The sequence below is a fragment of the Ambystoma mexicanum genome, chromosome 6q, assembly GCF_040938575.1.
Source record: "Ambystoma mexicanum isolate Mex_15411 chromosome 6q, UKY_AmexF1_1, whole genome shotgun sequence".
NCBI classification, from domain to species: Eukaryota; Metazoa; Chordata; class Amphibia; order Caudata; family Ambystomatidae; genus Ambystoma; species Ambystoma mexicanum.
This window is the reverse complement of record NC_090937.1, coordinates 1,639,087,406-1,639,111,063: the sequence shown is the minus strand read 5'-3', so window position 1 is coordinate 1,639,111,063 and position 23,658 is coordinate 1,639,087,406. Positions and strand designations below refer to the sequence as shown.

The 23,658-nt window shown below is 47.2% G+C and overlaps 1 protein-coding gene across 1 annotated transcript in view; it reads left to right on the top strand.

The window, feature by feature from the left end:
* The first annotated feature begins 3,048 nt into the window (after window positions 1–3,048).
* Window positions 3,049–23,658, top strand: part of LOC138516939 (zinc finger protein 845-like) — a 70,433-nt gene continuing 49,823 nt past the window's right edge. The window contains exon 1 of the mRNA XM_069632415.1: window positions 3,049–3,218. The gene's annotated coding sequence lies outside the window, so the exon portion shown is untranslated. The remainder of the gene's footprint in view (window positions 3,219–23,658) is intronic.

Sequence of the window (23,658 nt, the reverse complement as noted above, 5' to 3'; positions counted from 1 at the left end):
AGTACCCGTGGCAAGAACCCCAAAGGAAAGCAGTAGAGAGCATAAAACGCTACATAGTGGAAGCGCCGTGTTTACAACCATTCAACCCTGAGTGGGGTACAGTCATCACTACAGACGCCAGTGCGTACGGACTAGGAGCTGTCTTAACGCAGAAGAAAGGTGACACGGAACATGTAGTAGCCTTTGCCTCGAAAGCCTTATCATCGGCCGAACAGAACTACTCCACCATAGAGAAGGAGATGTTAGCGTGTGCATGGGCAGTAGAACATTTCAGAACATATGTGTGGGGCACAAAATTTAAGTTGGTGACCGACCATAAACCCCTCATCCACATGCTCAGCCCAGGAGGCACAAAAGTGTCAACGCCCAGGTTGGCACGGATAGCAGCCAAACTGCAGGAATACACGTTTGAGGTACAACACATATCATGATGGAAGAATTCGCAGGCGGACTGCATGTCAAGATTACCAGAGGGCAAGGACAAGGCCACCACTTTCCTACAAGAGGAATGCATTGTGGCATCCATCACAGATCTCAAAGCGCCAGACTACCTAGAACTCAGTGAGAAACACTGGTTGGAAGAAGACGGAAAGGATCCGACCATAGCGAGAATCCGAGAGTGGATCAGGAAAGGGTGGCCGAATGAAAAGGCGGTGCAAGAAGGTATGAGACCTTATTGGAAAGTGGCAGATGAGATATCAGAAACCGACGGAATAATAATGAAAACGGACCAGATAATCCCACCCATAGGTATGAGGAAGATCATTCTCTGCAGAGCCCATGCGGGCCACCTGGGGAACACCATGACCCGTCGAAGAGTGAGAGAAGCCTACTGGTGGCCGTCCATGGATCAAGAGATTCGCACCATGATCGAGAGATGTCATGAATGTCTCAACAGTGACAAGCGCCTAAAGATCAGACAGGCGCCCCTGATCCCCACAGAAGTCCCAGAAGCGGTGTGGTCAAAAGTAGGTCTAGACTTTATAGGACCCTTGGAGGCGATGGCGCCCGAACATCGCTACGGCATAGTGCTGGTGGACTACTTATCAAAGTGGGTCGAGCCGAGTTCGTTCCAATCATCACTACCGCGACAGTAATAGAGGTCATCACCGAAATCTTCAGAGGGAAGGACTCCCCTATGAGTTAGTAACGGACAATGGAGTACAACTGATTTCCAGGGACATGGAACTATTCCTGAAAAAGCACCACATACACCAGAAGAAAGCAGCTTTGTATCATCCCCAAGCCAATGGGCTTGTCGAGAGAGCCAACAGGTTCATAAAAGGTGCTATTCAACTAGCAACTGCTTCTGGGATGGACCCGCTCAAAACAACAAAAGAGGCCATAGCGGCCCACAGGCTTACTCCCAATGGGATCACTCAAATATCCCCGTTTCGCATGTTGAGAGGGAGGAGAGCGGCCTCCACGCTAGTGCCACCATGGTTGGTCAAAGTAAGAGAAGATGAAGAAGTAGACATGTCGGAAGTGGTGTGGAGAATAGGAAACAGCAAAGCATGCATGAAAATATGGAGTGACAGAAGAAGAAGGACCAAACAACCGGCAGACGTTAGAGAAGGAGATTGGATCAAAATACGTCTACCGACCAAGGATCACATCACGGGCTCTCGGTTCAGCAGACCCATAAAAGTGATTCACCGAGGAACCAACCATGCCCGCACCGAAGACGGGCGCACATGGAACATGGAAAGAGTAGCCTTATTTGAGAAGAGACAAGAGAGAGCTAAGACCCTGGAAAGATCAGAAGCCGAAGTAGAAATGGACTACGAGCGAGGAGAAGAATGTGAGCCAGAGACCGATGGCAGAGAAAGGGAAGCAACGGAGTTGGAACCGGATGCACCCACAGTAGAGCGAGAAGTGGAACAGCAGGATGTGCACAGCGAGAAAGGTGACCGGCCAAGAAGAGACCACAGAAGACCGGTGAGATACAATGATTATGTCTTGCAATTAACTGCCTTTGCATTACCAGGGGGAGGTGTGTAGAGATATCGCGAGAGCTACGAACTCTCGCAAGATCTCGCCCGCGGCCGGAAGGGCCGCCCCCGCGCGCTCGGCGCGGATTACATAGCAGCAGAGGACGCGAGCAGGACGTCTCCTCTTCGAGACAGGCCTTGGGCCTAGAAAGAGACAGGACAATTTCACAGCTGCACTTTCACAATCAAGACGCCTGTTGCCCAGCCTCAATTCTTCATGGTGCAGACATATATTCAGTAGATGTCAGTTGTTAAATAAAGGACATCATACAAATCAAGACGCCTCCTGTCATCTATACAAATATTATACAACACCACGCCCACACATCACAATATATTTAAGTTTGTACCATATGTGTTTAATAAACTCACAGGATTGTAATAATCACAAAATGTGCAAAAGATATTAAAAGATCCATCACAAATATATAAATACTTGAATTTGAACGCAATTGTAAACTGAGCGCATTATCAACGTGATAATGAAATCTCAATAGTTATTTTTTTTTTTTTATCCCCATGAGGCAAAGCACGTGTCCGCCATAGTCGAGGCCGTAATGTGTGCCTTTCATTACAGTTAACTCGCTCTGAAGGCAAACATGAGTGCATTTTTATGGGGAGGAGTAGCAAAGAAACAGGTAATTTCCCGTGACCTCAATTCTGTCTCCTTCTTGCGCATGCTCCATTAAACACGCCTAATCCGAGCATGAAGTGTTGATTTCTGTCTTTCCTGAGCAGGCCCGTGAATCTGTCTTTCTTGTGCGCATGCTCTAGTAAGAAGTGTCTTTCCTGCGCATGCTCCTGCAATGGTTGTCTTTCGTGCGCATGCTCTAGTAATGAGTGTCTTCCTTGCGCATGCTCTATTCGCATGAACCAGCAAATGGTCTGTTCTCTGCACATGTTCTAGTAATGAGTTTCTATTCTGCGCACGCTTCATTTATTGTTTATTTATTGCCCATGCTTCAACGACTGTATCTTTTCAATGCTCAAACTCCGAGGGCTCCCGTTTTTCGGCGCATGCGCTGTTTATTATCGGTGCGTCTGTACCTTGTGCAGCAGAAATGCTCGGAGACCTCTTCCCAGCTGAGGCTGGTTTAACGATGGCTGATTAGAGACCGGGCCTCTGTCTGTCTGGGCTTTTTCTGCCCCACCCCCTCGCTGCTCAGCTGCAGGGCAAGTCTTACACGTGTGCATGCAGCATGCACCAGGGAGGCATTTCATGATTAGGTAAGTGTAAATAGTTATTCGGCTCCTTTACTGTTTTCATGCTCCCTTCATCCCTGTGAGGCTGATGCAACCGTACAACTGAATTTGGCATTACCTTCAATTATTATAGCAGTTAGGTCACATTTCGATTTTTGTTGACAGAGGATGCTTTTATTTTCTAACAAGAAAGGAAAATATTCTTCTTGTAACATGACATTTTCAAATAAATTAAATCGCTATTTCTGTAATTGCAAAATAGGGACATTTAAAATTTTAAGATATATTACATTTTTTCTAAGTAATAATGTATGTGGTGTGCTTCACCTTTAAGTAATAACGAGTCCCTGCTAAGGGCTTGTGGTGGTGTCACATGTCTGAGCACCATGTGACTAAACCAATAAAAGGGACGGCAGTTTCCCATTGCCAGTCACGACTGACTCCTGCCTGCTGTGTCGTTCCTTGCATCACGATGCTGGCGCTGCGCTTGGCAACACTGTCCCTGATGTCTCCCATATGTAGCAGAGCCCTGCCGGGCAACTCTAATGGTGTTCCGGTGCCCCTACTGGGCTACTCTGGCTGCCATGGAAGTGCCTTTATGACTACGGGCTGACAGGGTGCTCCCTGTCCTTGTGTGTCAGCTGGGTGCCCCAAGCACTGATGAGCCTGGACCACGGTGCCCTGGGGGTCCAGACACAACATTGGTGATGAAGAGTTTTGGGACCCTGTGCCCCATACTGTATGACAGTGGCACCCGCTGTCGTGTGAAGGAGGAGAACACGCAACTGCTGTGGCTGCCTGGCTGTCTGCTAAGCCCTGCGAGGAGTCTGCACTGCGCTCCATGTGTGTCGGTTCGTTGGTGGTGTAGGAATGAAGGAGGCCGCTCACATACGAGCGAGCTGATTGTGGAGCCCATGAAGCTCTGTGTCGTAACCGGTGAGGATGGTTAGTGTGCGGCCCGCCACTCCCCCGCTGCAAGCAGCGGTGTGAGCCTGCGGTATTCAGCCGAGGCCCCGGAAAGATCCCGGGCCCCAGCTGGAGGTGAGCGGCATCTCCGATATCAGACGTGTGGCAAGGAAGTGGGGAGAAGTCCTGCGGTGCGCTCAAGTAGACCGGGCCCCGCAGGCAGGGAATATTTATATGCTTCGTATAGGAGCAGAATGAATAGTACAGCGCTCCATGCTCGGCGCCCCACCCAGCATTTTCCTGCGCCAGCTGGTGGAGTATATATCGGAAGCTCCCTGGTGCTGCAGGGATGAAAAGAGGAAAGCATTGCTGCGCATTGGCGCATTGAAAGTAAGAGGGCATGTGCGCCGCCCAGCTGCTAGCCCACATGTTGCCAGAAGGCACAGGGAGATCCCGGGCACACCGGCGATGAGTGTCAGAAGCGCTCCGGGGTCAGAGTGGTAAGAATAAGAGGCCCACACAGTGCAGGTGACTGTTGCCTGCAGGTCCTGGGGCAGCCGGCCATGAATATTGATATGCTTCACGTCAGAGCATGGGAAGAAAAAAAAAATTCAAATGAGCCCCAAGAATGTGTATGATCACCTGCGCTATACCGATATAATTGTCATATGGAAAGGCTCAATTCAAGAAGCAGAAGAGTTCCTTCAATGGCTGAACCAACATAATCGCCATTTACAGTTCACCAGGACCATTAATAAAGATAACATCAATTTCTTGGATTTAACGATCTTCCACCACGAGGGAGTACTCCTCGTGAAACCTTATCGTACTGATAGAAAGTCATTACTGCATTACAAGAGCCATCACGTGAAACATTTAAAAGACAATTTACCGTATGGACAGTTTTTACGGTTAAAAAGGTATAGTAGCATAGTAGCCTACGAGAAGGAAGCAAGAGTACTGTCAGAGAAACTGAAAGAGGGAGACTATCCCAAAAAACGGATACGCCAAGCCTCAAAAAGAGCTTATAATAATAATCGAAAAATCGCTCTTGGAAGACAAAATTGAAAAACTTGTAGACGACTGCATAGTAAGTGTGAAAACCTTCACTCATTTAGTCCTAACTATTACCGACATTGTTAGAAAACAGTGGAAAATCTTTGAGAAGTCAACAGTGAAACTACCTTGCCCACTTTTCACCTGTAGAAAATCCACCACCATTGGTAACCACATTTGTAGCAGTAAACTAAAAACTAGCCAGAAACAAACCGAAACACTAACTCAAAGTTGGGGTTTGAGTCCTTTTAATAGGACACCATCCGTGTGGACACTGCATAGGGTGCAAATACACTACTAAATCTTAAGAAATCGAGATAGGCCTAAATAAAAAATGCCTACAAACCAAGTTCTCTAATTGCAATACTGAATTTGTGATCTATATGATCACTTGTCCATGTATCAATAGGAAAAACAAACAAGAAAATAAAAACCTGAATTATAGAACATCAGAGGTGTTTAAAGTATTAATAGCACCTATGGTTAAACATTATATAGACAATAATCACACCAGCGAAGATCTAAATTGGACAGTACTCTTTACCATGACAGGCCCAGACATTAATAAAAAGAAAAAAAGCCCTATTAGAGAAAGAACAAAGACTCATTTTCTAAACTAAAAGTGATAAGGAAGGTTTGAATGAAGCAATTGAATGGTGTAAAATATAATCCTCGAGAGGCTCTATTTCTTAGCGAGGCCCAGAGGACACTAAATACTTCAGTAGTCTTCTCTTCATAACTCTAGCACAGAGGAAAGCTATAAATGTAACCTTGTACATCGACTTGGAACTCACTGAAGAATAGAAGTTTCATTTTAGAATACTCTAATATTAGGAATTGCACCTATTTAGTGTATTCCAGTAGTTTTTGGGACGTTACCTCCCACGAAGCAAGTATTTGGAATCTCTCTGTGAATCTCTTTTTTCAAAATCTCTACTTAATCAATTAATGAGGCTTTATTTTAGCCAAGTAATAGCACTATATTACTATTTATCGACCACTTCAGAACAAACTCCTGGGACTCGGCCAATCTGGTTTCCGCCCCAGACACGGTACTGAAACCGCCCTACTTGACCTGAAAAATCAGATGGATGATGCCAGAGACTTGAGTAAACCAGCACTCCTCCTACTTCTTGACCTATCCGCTCCCTTCGACCTCGTAGATCATGGCGTCCTATGCATCACCTCTCCTCCACTGCCAAATTCTCCCCAGAAGCCACTGCATGGATCACCTCCTTCTTACAAGACAGAACCATGCAAGTATTCTCCGTCCTAGCCTCTGCCTCACTAACCATCATACTCTGTGGTGTGCCCCAAGGCTGCTGCCTCTCCCCCACCCTCTACAACATCTTAACTCGACCCCTCTTCCTCATCCTCGACGCTATGGTCATTTTCTACACCAACTACGCCGACGACACCCAAATCTTCCTCACCCTCACTGGCAACTATGACACTGACTCCCTGACCCTCAACAACCTCTACAACACCATCGAAGCCTTGATGGCAGACAATGGACTATGCCTCAACTCCGACAAGACTGAACTCCTCCTGGTAGGTTCCCCCGACACGCTAAATAATCTAGATTCCCAATTCAGCCACTTCACCATCGTCACCATTAAAATACCTGTCTCAGATTCTGTCAAAACTCTTGGAGTCTACCTGGACTCCAGCCTATCCATGGATAGGCAAGTCAACGCAATAGCCTCCGCAGCTGCATATCATGCTAAACTAATCAACGCAGTCAGGCCCTTTCCCTCCAAAGAGAACTGCACTAACATAGCCAAAGCCATCACTGGCTCTAGGCTGGATTATTGCAATGTACTCTTTCTAGAAACCTCCAATAAAAACCTAGAGAGACTACAAGTCATACAGAATAATACTCTCCGGGCAGCCCAAGGCATTGCTAAAAGAGAACACATTTCTGAGGCCAGAAAATTAGCCCACTGGCTCCCAATAATGGAAAGGGTCGTCTTGAAAGCTCTAACACTGGCCCACAAGTGCATTCACCTCACTGCTCCTGCCTACCTCTCACAAAGGATCCACCCCGTCTCCACTACAAGGCCAACCAGATCACCGTATACCAACATGCTCTCTGTGCCACTAGTAAAAAGAGCCAGAGCGGGCGGATCCAGCTTCCCTTATCTCGCACCCACTCACTGGAATGCCCTACCTCCCACAATCCGAGATGAGGCCTCCCTCATCGCCTTCTGCAAAGCTATCAAAACCATCCTCTTCACATAAGGTCCTTCACATCAGCATAAATACTTAACATATGACCTACTGCATAAACTGTAATATAGTGACCAAATGCAATATCTGTAACAACAGTATTATGTTTTGTAGTATTCATAATGTGTCGGCGACTGCTACCATACCTGTGTAACTAAGCTCCTGCAAGTAACAGCGCCTCAATGCCCCTGGGCTGCTTGCGCGCTATATAAATATAAATAAATAAATAATGTCCTGTTATTCTGAACTCCTACCTCATTCTACACCCACTTTAGTTACTTAGTGGATAGTCTTTTGAGCACTAAGTTTGTTTGTTTGTTTGTTTTATTTATTTATATAGCGCTCCAGACCCAGAGGTAGAAGGGCGCTTAAGGAAGCGGTTACATAGTGTGATATATACATTTTCATTAGACAAACAATTTACACAATTTACAAGCATAGTTGAGCAAACGGCAGTATTCTCAGATATTTGAGAGAGGAGGTAAGTGCTACTATTTGTTCAGTAGCCATCCAATAACATGTTTCCTAAAAATCTGAAAGAACTCAATAGTTTTAAAGTTACGTGGTAAGGTGTTCCAGAGTTGGGAGGCAAGCACTGTGAAGCTGGCACCTCCAGCTCTTTTTAAGTTAAATCTAGGCACTGTCAGGCATAAGGTATTGGTGGATCTGGTCATTCTGGTGGTGGGTTTCATGGTAAATTTATTAGTGAGATACGGTGGGGCTAGGTGGTTTAAGGCCTTGTATGTGAGACAAATGGTTTTCAAGTCAATTTTTTGTTGTATAGAGAGCCATTTGCTCGATTTCCTGGTAGTGGAGATGAGCTCTTGCCTGGGGATGTTAAGTGCTGCATGTAGTGCATTATTTTGGAGTACCTGAAGTTTGTTAATTATAGATTGGTTAGCGCCTAGGTACAGGCTATTGCAGTAGTCCAATTTGGACTGTATGAGGGCCCTGGCGAGTGTAAGGCAGCTATTAGAGGATAGGAAGGGTCTGCTGGCCCTGATCAGCTTGCCAGTGTAGGCAGTGGCTGAGGCGGTCATGTGGATTTATTTGGAGAGGTTGGTGTTATCATCAAGGTAAAAGCCAAGGGTTTTCACACTTTTAACAATGAGGATGGTGTTACCATCGATGATAATGTTATTGTAGTTAGGGCTAAGTTTAGACAAGTTACTGGGAGAGCCGACAAGGAGAAGCACCGTCTTCTCATCATTCAGGCATAGGCCGTGTGAGACCATCCATGCCTGAATGATGGAGAAGATTTCGTTGATCCGGGTGACGTCCGTGTTGTAGTTGCCAGAGATGGTGAGGAGTATCTGGGTGTCGTCAGGATAGTTGGTGTAGGTGACACCCAGACGGTCCAGTTTGTCGAATAGTGGCTTTGTAAATATGTTATACAAAGTGGGAGAGACACAGGAGCCTCGTGGGACTCCACAGGTGATGGGGATAGGGTCTGCTGCTGCTATTGTTGAGAAAACCCTCATAGTTCTGTTTGCCAAAAAGGATTGTATCCATGTGATGGCAGAGGAGGAGAAGTGAGCTGCGGTTGATAGGTGGTTGCAGAGGATTTTGTAATCGACCAGATCGAAGGCCGCTGAGAGGTCTAAAAAGAGTAGGATGGCGGCATTACCTTTATCTTTGATTTCATCAATCTGACTTTTGAGGTCAACAAGGGCAGTTTCTGTTCCATGTTGAGGTCTAAAGCCAGATTGATGTATTCCTAGCAGTTGGTTGGATTCCAGATACTCCTGAATTTGGAGGTAAGCGACTCTGTCAAAGATTTTGAACAGGAATGGGACTGTGGTGATGGGTCTATAATTGGTGGGTATGGCTGGGTCTAGTGATTGTTTTTTTAAGAGTGGGAGAACCCAGGATTGTTTTAGGTTGCTGGGGACTGAATTATTAGCGAAAGACATGTTAATTAGTTTGGCGATGAAAGGGAATAGATCTCTGGCTGCGTCTTTTATGATCTGGGCGGGACAGCTGTCCCCTTTGCAGTTGGAAGGTTTTAAGGAGGTGATGATTTTTTTGAACTTCCAATATAGTTACATTCTTAAATGTGAAGCCTGCATTGGCTTCGATGGGCGTTGGTGAGCTTGGGCTGGTATACTTGCTGCTGGAGAGTTGTTGATGCTTGTCTTCAATTTTGGTTTGGAGTCCTGTGATTTTGTTGTTAAGGGCGTTCTGGATGCTGGTGCACCAGGATTTGTCTTTCGTGCAAGTGTCTATGGGTGGATTGGGATTTTCTAGTTCCTTTAGTATTTTAAATAGTTCTTTGGTGTAGGAACCTGCCTGATCTATCCTAACGTTATAGGCATCTTTTTTAGTGCAAATTATCTCCCTTTTATATAATGAGGATATATTCGTAAGATTGGATTTGTTTTCAGTTGATGGATTTGTTTTCCATAGAAGTTCTAACTTAGCTTTCTTTTTTCTGAGTAGTTTGAATTCGGGGGTGTACCAAGAGTTGAGATGAGCTCTTGGTTTACCTTTGCGCAATTTCAGTGGGGCGATAGTATCAATGGCATTGGCCATGGAGTCGTTGAAAGTGTCGATCAATAGGTTTAGATCAGCATTGGCCGGTAGTGCGTTGAGGGTGGGGAGGATCAGAGGTAATAGGGCCTCAGCAGTAATGTTACGTTTATTTCTGGTCAGACAGGCTGGTGCCATGGGGCACTTTTTAGGTGCTACATAATTGATGTTAATTTTAAGAGGGATGAGGTAGTGGTCAGTCCATGCGAGAGGTTGGGTTTCCTTGCAGGTGGTGTTGCAGTTGAGAGCTGCTACCCAGTTGATAAATCTGCCTTTCTGGTGAAACGGCGCCCTCAGCCCCATAGAATGGATCCGCAGTTATGCTGCTCCACCCACTCCCTGGAACCCATGCCCACTGAAAGACAGAAATCTGAGACTCGGTTCTCGGTCCATTACCCCCAGGACACCCACCAAAAAACACACCCCTCTTCCCACACACAACCAAGATCAAGCTAACGCCAAACAAATCTTGAATAACACCTCCAAACAGCCACTGATCAAGGGCGCCCTCATCAATGCCCGCTCCATGGTCGCCCATGCGCTAGATATCGCAGACTTCATATCCTCCAACAACTGCATTTCTTGGCTATCACTGAAACCTGGCTACACCAAGCAGCAGGCCCAGCTCTTTCCATCGCCATCCCAGAAGGTTACTCAATACTGAGGAAAGACCGGGACACAGGTAAAGGAGGAGGAGTAGCCTTCATTGCCAAAACATCCCTTGGCCTTAGACTAACCCCTTCGCCCAGCCTCAGGTCTGCAGAACTTCTGTCAGCCAAGCTTCAACTCTCTGCTACACAAACCGTACTGCTACACCTCCTTTACAGACCCCCAGGCCCCATCGCCAATTTGGTCAGGAGGTCAGAAATATCTGACCTCCTGACGACCAATACCAAAACGGGATCTCAAATCATCCTACTAGGTGACCTCAACCTCGGTCTCAGTGATCCAAATGATGCCAATGCGATCTCCCTGCAAAACACCATCTCCCAACTAGGGTTCCAGCTCAGAATCACAGACCCTACCCACAACAAAGGTAGAACCCTGGACTGGTTAGCTGATCTCAATTGCTCCACGGCCATCCTTAAAAACGAGCAAATTGCATGGTCTGACCACCACACCATCTCCTTCTCCATCCAAGGGAAGTCACAACCAAACACCCCCACCAACATCATCCCGCAAACCCTCACCAGGAATAACCGCAACATCACCCTGCAAAACCTCCACCCACTTATAGACAACATCCTTACCCCCGCAAACTACACCAATCTAGATGTAGAGAAACTTGCTGACCTCTACAATAAAACGCTAGAATCAGCAGTAGATATCATCCCTCCCGTCAAATCCACCAAAGCCAAACCAGCAGCCCACATGAACAAATGGTTCACACCGGAGCTAAAAATCCTCCGGAACTCCAAACGAGCTGCAGAAGCCACCTGGAGAAAAACACCAAACCAAACCAACAAAACACAATTTTCGATAGCAGCCACCTCCTACAAAACTGCCATCCTCAAGGCCAAAAAAAAGACATACGACATCAGAATTGAGAGCGCCAAATCCAAAACAAAAGAACTCTTCAACATCCTCAGGGAACTCGAATCCCCCCCTACACTGGCAGAAACCTGCGTGAAAGATGCAGACTGGTGTGAGAGGATCCAAAAAGCCCTGGCAGACAAAATCACCATGTTACAATCCAAAATCGAACAGAAAAAACTTAATCTATCCAAAAAAACTAACCATCCACCACCCCCCAAAACACACACCTGCCCCCCATTTACCTTCTCCCCAGTATCCACTAAAGAGGTAACATCATCAAGGGCCTCAAACCCTCCAAATGCCAAGGGGACTCATGCCCAGCTCCCATCATCCAGGAAGGCGCCAACAATCTGGCCCCTTTCATAACAGCCCTTATCAACGCATCCTTCAAATCAAGCTCAGTCCCCAGCAGCCTTAAGGAGGCCTGGGTCATGGCACTACTCAAAAAACCCAATCTAGACCCCAACAACCAACTACAGGCCAATCACCACCGTCCCCTACATCCTAAAGATCTTAGACAGAGTGGCCTACTTGCAAATTCAGAAGCACCTGGAAGACAACAACCTCTTGGGCCTCAGACAATCCGGCTTCAGGCCAAGGCACGGAACAGAGTCGGCCCTACTGGACCTAAAAATCCAGATGGACGAGGCAAAGGACAACGGTAATCTAGCCATTCTCTTACTGCTAGATCTATCAGCAGCCTTTGACCTCGTCGACCATCAGATCCTCACGGAACATCTGTCGACCTCAGCGGCCTTCTCTAACCAGGCGACTGCCTGGATCCAGTACTTCCTAGCCAACCAAACCACCCGGGTCTTCTCCCCGGGGGCCTCAGCACTCCCCATCCACATCACTTGTGGCGTCCCTCAAGGCTCGTGCGTCTCGCATATCTTCACTAAGCTATTGTTTGACCGCCTAGATAACCTGGGTGTCACATATACAAACTATGCTGACGACACCCAGGTTCTCATCACCCTATCAGGGTGTTATGATGAGGACTCCATCAGGATCAACAACCTATACTTGGAGATCCAAGCCTGGATGGCAGAGCATGGCCTATGCCTCAACAATGAGAAAACGGAGCTCCTCCTTGTCGGCTCCCAACCACGGCTAAACAAACTGGACCCCCGTTATGCTTCTATCAACATAGACGGTAACCTAATCACTGTAGCCAAAGAAATCAAAACCCTTGGGGTCTATCTAGACTCCACTCTCTCGCTCAAAAGACAGGTGAACGCCACAGCCTCATCCACAGCTTATACAAATAAGCTTATCAACGCCTGCAAACCCTTCCTATCACCCTCCAGTTGCATTACACTAGCCAGAGCGCTAGTGCTCTCAAAAATTGACTACTGTAATACTCTCTTTCTCGGCACGTCAGAACACAATCTGAACAAACTACAGGTACTGCAAAATGATGCCCTCAGAGCCGCCCTGAGTATCCCACGACACGCCCACATCTCCAGCATCACACAAGATGCACACTGGCTCCCTGTACGAGATAGAATCACTCTCAGATCCCTCGTCATCGTCCATAAATGCCACTCCAAGGACGCACCCAAATACCTGGCAGACTAGTTCCACAATCACACATCAACCGACCAACTAGAACTCCATATTCACACTGCCTATCCGTCCCCAAATTCTCCCTAAAAAAAGCAGGGGATTCCAGCTTTCCGGTCCTAGCTGCCAAACTATGGAACGCTATGGCATTGAACCTTAGAGCAGAACCTTCCTTCTGGACTTTTAGAGCCAAAACAAAAACATGGCTCTCCAACAGAAATTCTGCTTAATGTACTTCTTTTCCTCACACCGTTGTCGACCATCTTGTAACCCGGTCTACTGCACTTACTGCTGTTATATTTGTCAGTACTGTATGTTTTACTATGCTGTAACCTTCTCTAAGTCTCTGGCGCCGAGTTACCCCAGGTTTCGGCGCGCGGTACAAATAAAGAAACTAAACTAAACTAAACACTGAGTTATGCGAAGCCATGCTCAGTTAGGGCGTTGGCTAAGGATGAAGCTGGGGAGTTATTGGGGTCGTAACCAAGATTGAAATCTCTGAGGATGATAATTTGTGCTAGTGGCTTGGAATTTTCAGCAATGAGCTAGGTGATGTCTTCTTCAAAGACTCTTGGGGGACCTGGGGTCTATATATAAGGTGAAAGCAGATTGTGCTTTTGGGAGAAGTTTGCAGCTTGACTGTGAGTAGCTCGCAGGATTTGAGTGATAAGGAGGAGACTGATCTGCAGTCTAATGATGATTAAAGATGATCGCTACGCCTCCTCTCCTAGCATAGGGTCTGTCAGCTCCGAGGAGAGAATATTTATCAGGAATAGCTAGCGATAAGTATGGTCCTGACGCTTCATGTAACCAGGTTTCAGTTATGGCAAGGAAGTCAAGATTGCTAGTTAGAATGGTGTCTGCGATTTCTGTGGGGTGGGCAGCAAGGGATCTGACATTAAGGCTCCTTTTAGTGGGAGTAGTTTGGGCTTGTTGGGGGCCATATGTTTCTTATTGGTTTTGGTGTTGAGTTTGACAGAAGGCCTACTAGTTGTGAGGTGGAGTCTAGTGCCTAGTCTATTGTTACGGGCTGTGAGGTTGGGGTTGACTGAGCGTATAGGTCCTGGAGGCTTGGGTGTGGAGGGGGGCTTGGTGTGGAGTTTGGTGTAGTTGGGCTTAGTACTGGGAGAGGCACTACCTGGAGCACTGGGTCTAAGGTGATCGAGGGTTTTGTTAGAGATAATATTGGCTAGGAGGCCGTTGTCTTTGGAAGAGGTATGGCCCCATACGCCCCATTTATCACAGCTTTTGTAAACGCATCCTTCACCACAGGCATTGTACCCTCCTCCCTCAAGGAAGCCTGGGTCAGGCCACTCATAAAAAAAACCACACTTGACCCCACCTCTCCCAACAACTACAGACCCATCACCCCGTCCCCTTCCTTCTTAAAATTCTGGACAAAGCAGCCTACCTGCAAGTCCAACACTTCATCGAAGAGAACCAACTCCTAGGCCTGAGACAATCTGGTTTCCGCCCAAAACACGGAACCGAGACCGCCTTACTGGATTTAAAAAACCAGATGGACGATGCCAGAGACATGGGCAAACCCGTCCTGCTCCTCCTCCTCGATCTCTCTGCTGCGTTTGACCTCGTGGATCACGACGTCTTATGCCACCACCTAACCTCCACTGCTAACTTCTCAGCCCACGCTAGTGCCTGGATCACCTCCTTCCTACATGGAAGGACCATGCAGGTCTTCTCTGATCTAGCTACGGCATCCCCAACCATTATGCTGTGTGGTGTCCCTCAAGGCTCCTGCCTCTCTCCTACCCTCTACAACATATTCACTCGCCCTCTCTTCCTCATCCTTGACGCCATGGGGATCTCGTACACAAATTACGCGGACGACACGCAGATCCTCGTAACCCTGACAGGTGACTATGAGACTGATTCCAAGGCTCTTAACACCATCTATAACGCAATCCAAACTTGGATGGCCGCCAACAGTCTCTGTCTCAACTCTGACAAAACTGAAATCCTACTTGTAGGCTCCCCTGACACCCTTAAAAAACTTGACGCTCAGTTCTCCCACTTCACCATTGACTCTATCACCATTCCAGTATCTGAGTCAGTGAAAACCCTAGGCGTCTACCTGGACTCCAATTTGTCTATGACTAGACAGGTGAATGCCATTGCCTCCTCAGCTGCCTACCAGGCCAAACTCCTCAATGCAGTTAGACCCTACCTCTCCAGCGACACCTGCACAAACATAGCTAGGGCTATCACTGGATCTCGGTTGGACTACTGTAATGTCCTCTTCCTAGGGACCTCCACTAAAAACCTTGAGAAACTGCAAGTTACTCAAAACAACGCCTTACGCGCAGCACAAGGCATCCCCAAAAGAGAACATATATCTACTGCAAGAAGAGCCTCCCACTGGCTACCTATAAAAGAGAGGATCATCTTCAAAACCTTGACCCTCACCCACAAATGTATCCACTCTGCAGCCCCAGCCTACCTTGCACAAAGGATCCACCCGGCCATATCCGCAAGACCAACCAGGACCCCTTATACCAACCTACTCACGGTACCCATGATAAAAAAATCAAGAGCAGGGGGTTCTAGCTTCCCCTACCTTGCGGCTCTACACTGGAATGCCCTCCCCACTGCCCTGCGAGCTGAACCTTCCCTGACCACCTTCCGCAAAACCTTGAAAACCACCCTGTTTGCTTGATTCCCTACCGTCTATCACCTACACTCGCCACATGTATACCTGATCTTTTGTACGCCTCCATGCATAATATCTGTTACACCTAAATGTCAATGCCAAATGATGTAACCTATGCATAATGTAACTAAGCTGTCTGCAAGTAACAGCGCCAAAATGCCCCTGGGCTGCCTGCGCGCTATACAAATGTAAAAAATAAAATAAAAATAAATGGTGAGAGTGGTAGCTAAGGTGGGAAGGGTGGCAGAGATGATAGGAAGGGCGTGGGGCAGGCGATGGGGTAGTGTCTTGGACATCCAAGTTTGGCTAGGCCATCCTTGAATGCTATGCAGTTATTGCCTCTGCAAGGTACATTGTCCTGTATGACACAGAAGGGGAACATTATAAGAGTGAACCAGGTGATCATGGTCTGGCTACGAGGTTACGCAGTGCAGGTGGTCTGAGTTGTAGAGCTAGTGAGGGTAGATATATCTTTGGCTAAATTCTCATGGGTGAACAACACAGGCTAGAGGCTCACATGTAGCCAGCTGTAACCTCGGCTAGAGGTAGGCCTATAAGGTTATCTTAGTCATGGCTAAGAGTGGCATCTGCGTATGGTAAGACATCACCTAGATTTGAGGTAACATTCTCGGCTAAAATTTAGTGAGGCAACCCCTAAATTTGAAGTAGCACTCTAAGCTAGAATACAGTGAGGCAGCACCTAAATTTGAAGTAACAGTCTTAGGCTAAATACAGTGAGGCAACACCTAGAAAAGTCAGTATCACTTTAGGCTAAAATACAGTGAGGCAACACCTAAATTTGAAGTAGCACTCTAGGCTCAAATACAGTGAGTTAACACCTAAATTTGAATTAACACTCTTATGCTAAAGTACCGTGAGGCAACACCTAAATTTGAAGTAACACTCTTAGGCTAAAGTACAATGAGGCAACACCTAGAAAAGACAGTGGGCCTCATTACACGGAAGGCGGTAAGGGTTAACGGTCACCGGTAATGGTAAAGGTGACCGTTAACCCTTACCGCCTTATACGAGGTCCCTTTGCGGGACCCGACATTAACGGCTGGTGTAGACCAGCCGTTAAATTAGGGACCCGCAAAGGGACCAGGGTGCTAATTACGGTACCGCAATTTGCGGTACCGTAATTAGCACCTTACCCATTCCCATAATGCACTATGGAGCAAAAATGGGAATGGGGAAGGGCAATGGAGGAAGGGGGAATTACCGCCATGCCAACCTTGGAATAGGGCGGTAATTCCCCTTTCCTCCAAGGCAGTACTGGTAATTTACCGGCATGGTTTACCGCCTTCCGTGTAATGAGGCCCAGTATCACTTTAGGCTAAAATACGGTAAGGCAGTACTTAAATTTGAAATAACATTCACACACTAGGCTAGGAATATAGTATAGTAGCGTCTAGCTTATAATGCAGAATTACAGTTCTGATGTGCGCCGGCTAGCAGTTCGGTTTTAACTGGCAGAGGCGCAGAGGCAAGGATCGGACAAAAGCGTGCAGGCGGGAGCCGCATTGTGTTGCAGCTGGGACAGGATAATGGAGGTGGCCAGTAAGGTAGGGAGGAGGGCCTGGATTATTGCGCCATAGGTTAGTGGTAGGCACCGTAGGTTCAGTTCAGGTAGCGAGCAGTGTAGATGTGGCACAGCTATATAGTGTGCTATATAGTGTGCTATGGAGATGTATCCCGCTGGGTACTGGCCAGTAGGACCAGGCAAGTGCAGTAGATAGTAATAATATAATATAGATTACCTACAGTGGAGCTTGGGCCTGGGTGCAGGATTGGATATATATGGGTACATGTATGCAGTGGTAATTCAATAAACGTGTTTACAATACATGTGTGCCAATAGAGTCTAATGAAAGTTCAGTGTAGTTCCATCAGGCATGCAGATCGTAGAGCCGCACTTCTTTCACCTAAGCGATTTTCGTGTTACTCACAGTTCGTATTCTCGGATGTCGTAGGTGTCGTAGGTCTCAGTAGACATCTAAGTGGCCAAATTTGCAGCGGGAACCTGCGAGCAGCGCTCGTGTTGGAGGGGGCAAGGAGACAACCAAGCAGGGTTTTAGGGCCTGGGCTCTGGCAGCCTCTGGTCAGGCTCAGGTCAGGAGCCTTAGTGAATGCCTTGTGGGAGTGCCGGCATCGCCTGCAGGCGCTCTCTTATAGGACACTGAAATACCACAGTAGCCAATAAATGCTGGCGGCGTCAGGGGCCTGGGGCCAGGGAAGTTAGTAGATTATGGTGGCTGCCATCTTGGAAAGTAAAAAACCTTGTGGCTTGTTTGGCAATTCGGCGAAGAATGGTGTTCTTGCAGCAATGTTGGAGGTTAGACACCCAGCAAAATAATAGCTAAGATTTATAACACAGAGCTACGGGCTCGACGCGCACAAAGGCAGCGGGATGCGGGCATGCAGGCACACTAAGGTACTCGGAGTAGACATGCTCTTATTATAGCAGGAGCCCTTTCTCTATCTCACACGGATCACGGAAGCATAATGGTAACTAAGAGACGGCTACTAGCCGCGCTTTCTATCCATCCAAGATGGCGTCCGCACTTCCGGTATAACAATACGATAGAGCGTAAGTTTGCCGCGTTTGGTTTTCGAATTGGAGTACACGAGAGAAGGAGAGAACGCCCTACCTTGAAGGTAAGCGAGGGAGAGACTCCCTTTGAGACTATCAGGTACCTTCTAGACATAGGGCCTCATTAGGACTCTGGCGCTAAACCATGGTGCTATTAGCACCATGGTCCATGCCGGAGTCCGCCATGGCGGAATGGGGAATTACCACCCCATTCCGAGGTTGGTGGGGCGGTAATTCCCCATGCCGCCATGGCCCTTCCCCATTCCCATTTTTGCCCCATAGGCCGCAAAAGGACCTCGTAGTAAGGCGCTAAGTGTTTAACGGCGCCGCAGCCTTTTACGGCGCCATTAAACACTTAGCGTCTGGGTCATAATGAGGCCCATAGAGATTTACGATCATATGAGTACCATGCACTCTAGCCTAAACAGTGAGGGAACAGTCCCCCTAATCTAGCAGATGAGTAAAGGTTTTTTCTACTTCTATACCTACAGATATATCAGGGCTTATCGCAAATAGAAGCACCCCATTTAGAGACCCGACGACCTCTAAAAATACCCGTTCCCATGGGATTCATCCTCTTAACTAGGATTACTCAGGTAAGAGGATGAATAGAGTGAACTAGATCGTGTTTTCAGGAGAGTAAATGTTAACAGATGAATGACCGAATGGAATTGAAACCTTTCCCCTTTTGTGTCTCATTTGTTTTTGACTTTTAGAGCTTCTACCGAGGATAGTAACTACCTACAGCTATCAAGCAGTATCTCCTATTGCAAAGTAGTTTGACTCCATACCACTAAATTTGGAATTCCAACTCTACTAAATTCATAGGTAATTTTATTTTCTAGTATTATAATCCAATGAAGTAAATCCAAAAGTGAGCACTCCTAAACACAATCCCTTGGAAACTAAATAGATGCAAATATTTGTGCAGGTCTATTATCCCTAATTTAAGGGAACTTCGTAAAAGAGAAGACACACCTTGCTTTACTCAAGATTGCCTTCTCATTTGACTCCATGGATTAGACCAGGTAATTTAACCTATAGGCCTAATCGTAGATTATTAAGTGAATCTCAGAGATAAAAAGAAGCAATCACGGCTTACTTTCTCTTTTGTTTTGTCTTTATCAACAGTTACAATGGTTTTTATAGATATTTTAAAAAAGCAATAGCGTCCACACTGTCTGCAAGACGTTGGAGGATTCTCCAGCAGAATACATTAACAGTATGGGCCTCATTACGACCCAGGCGGTAAGTTACCGCCTGGGCCGTGACTTTACCACCATAGCGTAAACTACGTTTACGCCATGGTGGTTGGCGGACTTACCGCCCCATTCCGAGTTTGGCGGGGCGGTAAGTCCCCAATCCCCATTTACCCTTCCCCATTCCCATTTTTGCCCCATAGGGCATAATGGGAGTGGGGAAGGCGTTAATTACGCCACCGTAAATTACGGTGGCGTAATTAAATCCATGGTCCCTTAGCGCCATGGATTTTAACACCTGCTAAAAGCAGGTGTTAAATCCGCCATGGCACTAAGGGACCTCGTACTCAGGCGGTAAGGGTCGGCGCTGTTTACAGCGCCGTAAACCCCTTACCGCCTGAGTTGTAAAGAGGCCCTATATCTTGTATTATTGTAAGAAAGTCGAGTGACATTACTCCTGAAGAAAGTTCCGAAAACAATAGAAGAGAACTGAAACATGTCGAGTGCATGAAAGTGGCTAATATAATAACCATTTAGACTTTAAATATGTCAATTTGCGGACATTTTTGGACACTGTGTCGCCAAATATAGCCTCGTTTGTGAAAACAAATCCGATCTATCTAGATCATCACCTAGTCTAAAAGGCGCTGCATGTCACATTTTTGAATTGTATTTTTATACAGGGCATCATTAGGACTCCGGCGCTAAACCATGGTGCTATTAGCACCATGGTCCATGCCGGAGTCCGCAATGGCGGAATGGGGAATTACTACCCCATTCCGAGGTTGGCGGGGTGGTAATTCCCCATGCCGCCATGGCCCTTCCCCATTCCCATTTTTGCCCGATAGGGCTCAATGGGAATGGGGAAGGCGCTAAGTACGGTACCGCAAATTGTGGTACCGTACTTAGCACCAAGGTCCCTTTGCGGGTCCCTACTTTAACGGCTGGTGTAGATCAGCCGTTAAGGTCGAGACCCGCAAAGGGACCTCGTAATCAGGCGCTAATGGGTTAACGGCGCCGCAGCCTTTTACGGCGCCGTTAACCCATTAGTGCCAGGGTCGTAATGAGGCCCACAGTGTTTTAACCTTTTAATGTGTATTATGATATAAGTGTATTTTTTATATGTTAAATTTGGAATAAATCTTATATGTTCCATGAATAAAAGTTAATGTTAGTAACTGTTGATAAGAGCTATCTATCTCTTGTCTAAATTATGATCACCAACACTCACCATATAGGATCGCCCCCCACGCCAGCGACCATGCACGCCTGCATCTACCATGTTTGTGCTAGCACTGCATCCCCAGGGCTAGCGGCAGTAACTGCCAAAAGAATAATGAAAAGGGGAAAGGAAGGTTGGGATCAGCATGTGAGGGTTGCAGCTCTTATGAGTGCATGTGCGACTTCATATGCCAACAGTACTCCTGTCTGGGGGAACTGAATAAGGAATAGGTGGCCTCGGATACCCTGTAACCAGTGTCTTCTTGCCTGCCCCACTATCCATGGACTGGGTCGACATGACCCCTGGTGCCCCAAGTGCAGTTTTGCCAGCCCCTGAACTGTGGTGTAGGGGCATCCTGAACAGATACTAATGCAAGTTGAACTGGTCTCCTGCAGCCCCGTAAGTGCTTAAAATTGATTTAGTAACAATCCATCTTAATGTTGTGAGCCTACAGAGATGTTTAAAGTGGCCTCAGCTAGACAGTATGTGAAGCTGAGCTCCTGCAGAGTGTTGGCCTGGTTTATATGAGGCCAGGAGCTAACAGTGGTTTCATTCAGGAGCTTAAGTTCCACTCACCCAGTGTGATAAAGGGTCATTTATTTTGAATGTGGAATTTCCAGCGTGTCACCTGTAGTCCACCAAACCTGGCTGTCACCTGCAAATATGTACCAAGGCTCAGTATATGTGTTATGTGAGAAACTATCAAAGTATGCTTGTAGGTAGTGATTGTCGCACTTGAGTCTCAATGTAGGTGATTCTTTTTTGCACCCATGATTCCAAGTATTGCTGTTTGTGACTGCCAAGTCATTTTGTGACCAGTGCTGTTTGTCATTGTTTCATTTTTGTTATGGAAAAGGAGGAGTGTGGTGTGCTTCCCCTTTAAGTAATGAGTCCTTGCTAAGGGCTTGTGCTGGTGTCACATGTCGTGTGACTAAACCAATAAAAGGGATGAGCAGTTTCCCGCTCGCCAGTCACGGCCAACTGACTCCTACCTGCTGTGTCGTTCCTTGAGGCGCAAATCTGGCGCTGCGCAGCAGGCTGAGGACCTGCCCTGCAGGGCTCTCCAACAGGACAGTGCCACTGCTAGGCAACACTGTGCCTGATAGCTCCCATATGTAGCAGAGCCCCTGTCGGGAAACTCTGCAATGGTGTGCCGGTGCCCCTACTGGGCAACTGTGGCTGCGTTGGCTGTGATGGCGTGGGTGCCCCCAGGCCATTGAAGTGACCATACGACTACAGGCTGACAGGGTGCTCCCTATCCTTGTGTGTCGGCTGGTTGAATCCAGCACTGATGAGCCCGAACCTCAGTGCCCTGGGGTTCCAGGCACAACATTGTTGGCTTATTTCTAGAGAATTTATTTATCACTCTCTCACACACACACACATACACACACAGCTTCTCATACAGAATTCACTGACCCACCCTGCCCACAAGAACCTGATCCTCAAAACTCCTCATACTGGAAGCATAGGCCCACCCTGGCCACAAGCACCTGAACCTCCGCACTCCTCATACAAGTAGCACATACCCACCCTGGCCATGAGCACCTGCCTGCCCTTAGTCTTCTCACAGATATCACAGGGCCACACTGGACACAAGTACCAGACCACTAAATACCACACACAATAGACCATGCTGGGCCACCATCACCTGACAGCCACACTACTCACACATGTAGAACAGACATAACCTGACTCCACACATGTAGAACAGATGCAACCTGACCAGAAGTACCTGGCCCTCCTCACTTCTTACACAGAAATAACAGATCCAGCCTGGCCACAGCCACTTGACCCACCTCTGCCCTCACACAGGAGTCAAAGACCCACACTGGCCTTAAGCACCTGACCCTACGGACTCCTCACACAGAGTCACAGGCTCATGACCACACACACTTGCCCCTCGTGACCCCTCACACAGTTAGCACAGACCCACTCTTGCCACAGCAACATGCCCCTCCTCACTACTCACACAGGTAGAACAGATCCAACACTGGCACATGCACCTGACCTCCACATTCCTCATACAGGAAGCACACTGTTAGGTATGAATTGGTGAAGTCACACTGTGTGAGCAGGGGTGGATTTTGACCTTCCCTCTTCAGTCCCCCCTCTGGTCGACTTTTCGACCACATCATGAAAGAACCGCTTGTCTTCTATTAGTCACCATATCTTTGTCACCCCTCCGAGGTGTCTATAATAGTTCACATGATCATCGAAGGACCAGTATAGGTAAGCGCACACACCTTCTGGGTTGCACCAAACCCACTTGCCATCATACTTCCTTGGGTTACGAGGATTGTCTACCTTTGTTCCTGCCAGAAATAGGTTACACATCGCTATTCTCTCCCTTAGCCTGTCTCTTTCTCTCACAATGTCCTCCATTGCTCCTCCACCGTTCACATCCATCAGTATTTGCATCCCTATTGCTTCTTCTGCTGTTTTCTTGCACCTTCCATTACAAATCATTTTCCCCACATGGATGCTGCTCCTAGTGCTCCAACTATCACCTTTAGTCCGTCTGCCAGCCATGATGACATCCACGACCATAGATATGCTAGCCAGCTCTTGTCCTTTCCCATTCCACATGCTTTGTCCTCCATCTTCGTGTGAATCTGAGCCAATTGTGCAACTGCATCTGAGAGAGTTACGTTATCTTCATCGTTGGCAGGTATGAGTGTGCAACATGAGCTCCATATTTTTGCACAAACTCCTCCCTCCATGCTGTGAGGAGATCCAAGATGTACCTATTCTGGAGTGCCACCAATCTTATTGCCCTGAGCTCTTCCTGTATGGCATTGAACCCATTCACTGTCAAATGTATGGTAACCATCAACTCCCAACGAGTGATTTGTAACCACTTGGCATTTGCGTGTGTCTGTACTCATGAGATTAGTGACGCAAAGAGCATTTGTGTTCTGCTAAACCGTCTGTGCATTGGTGGTACTTCGTCCAATGCGATT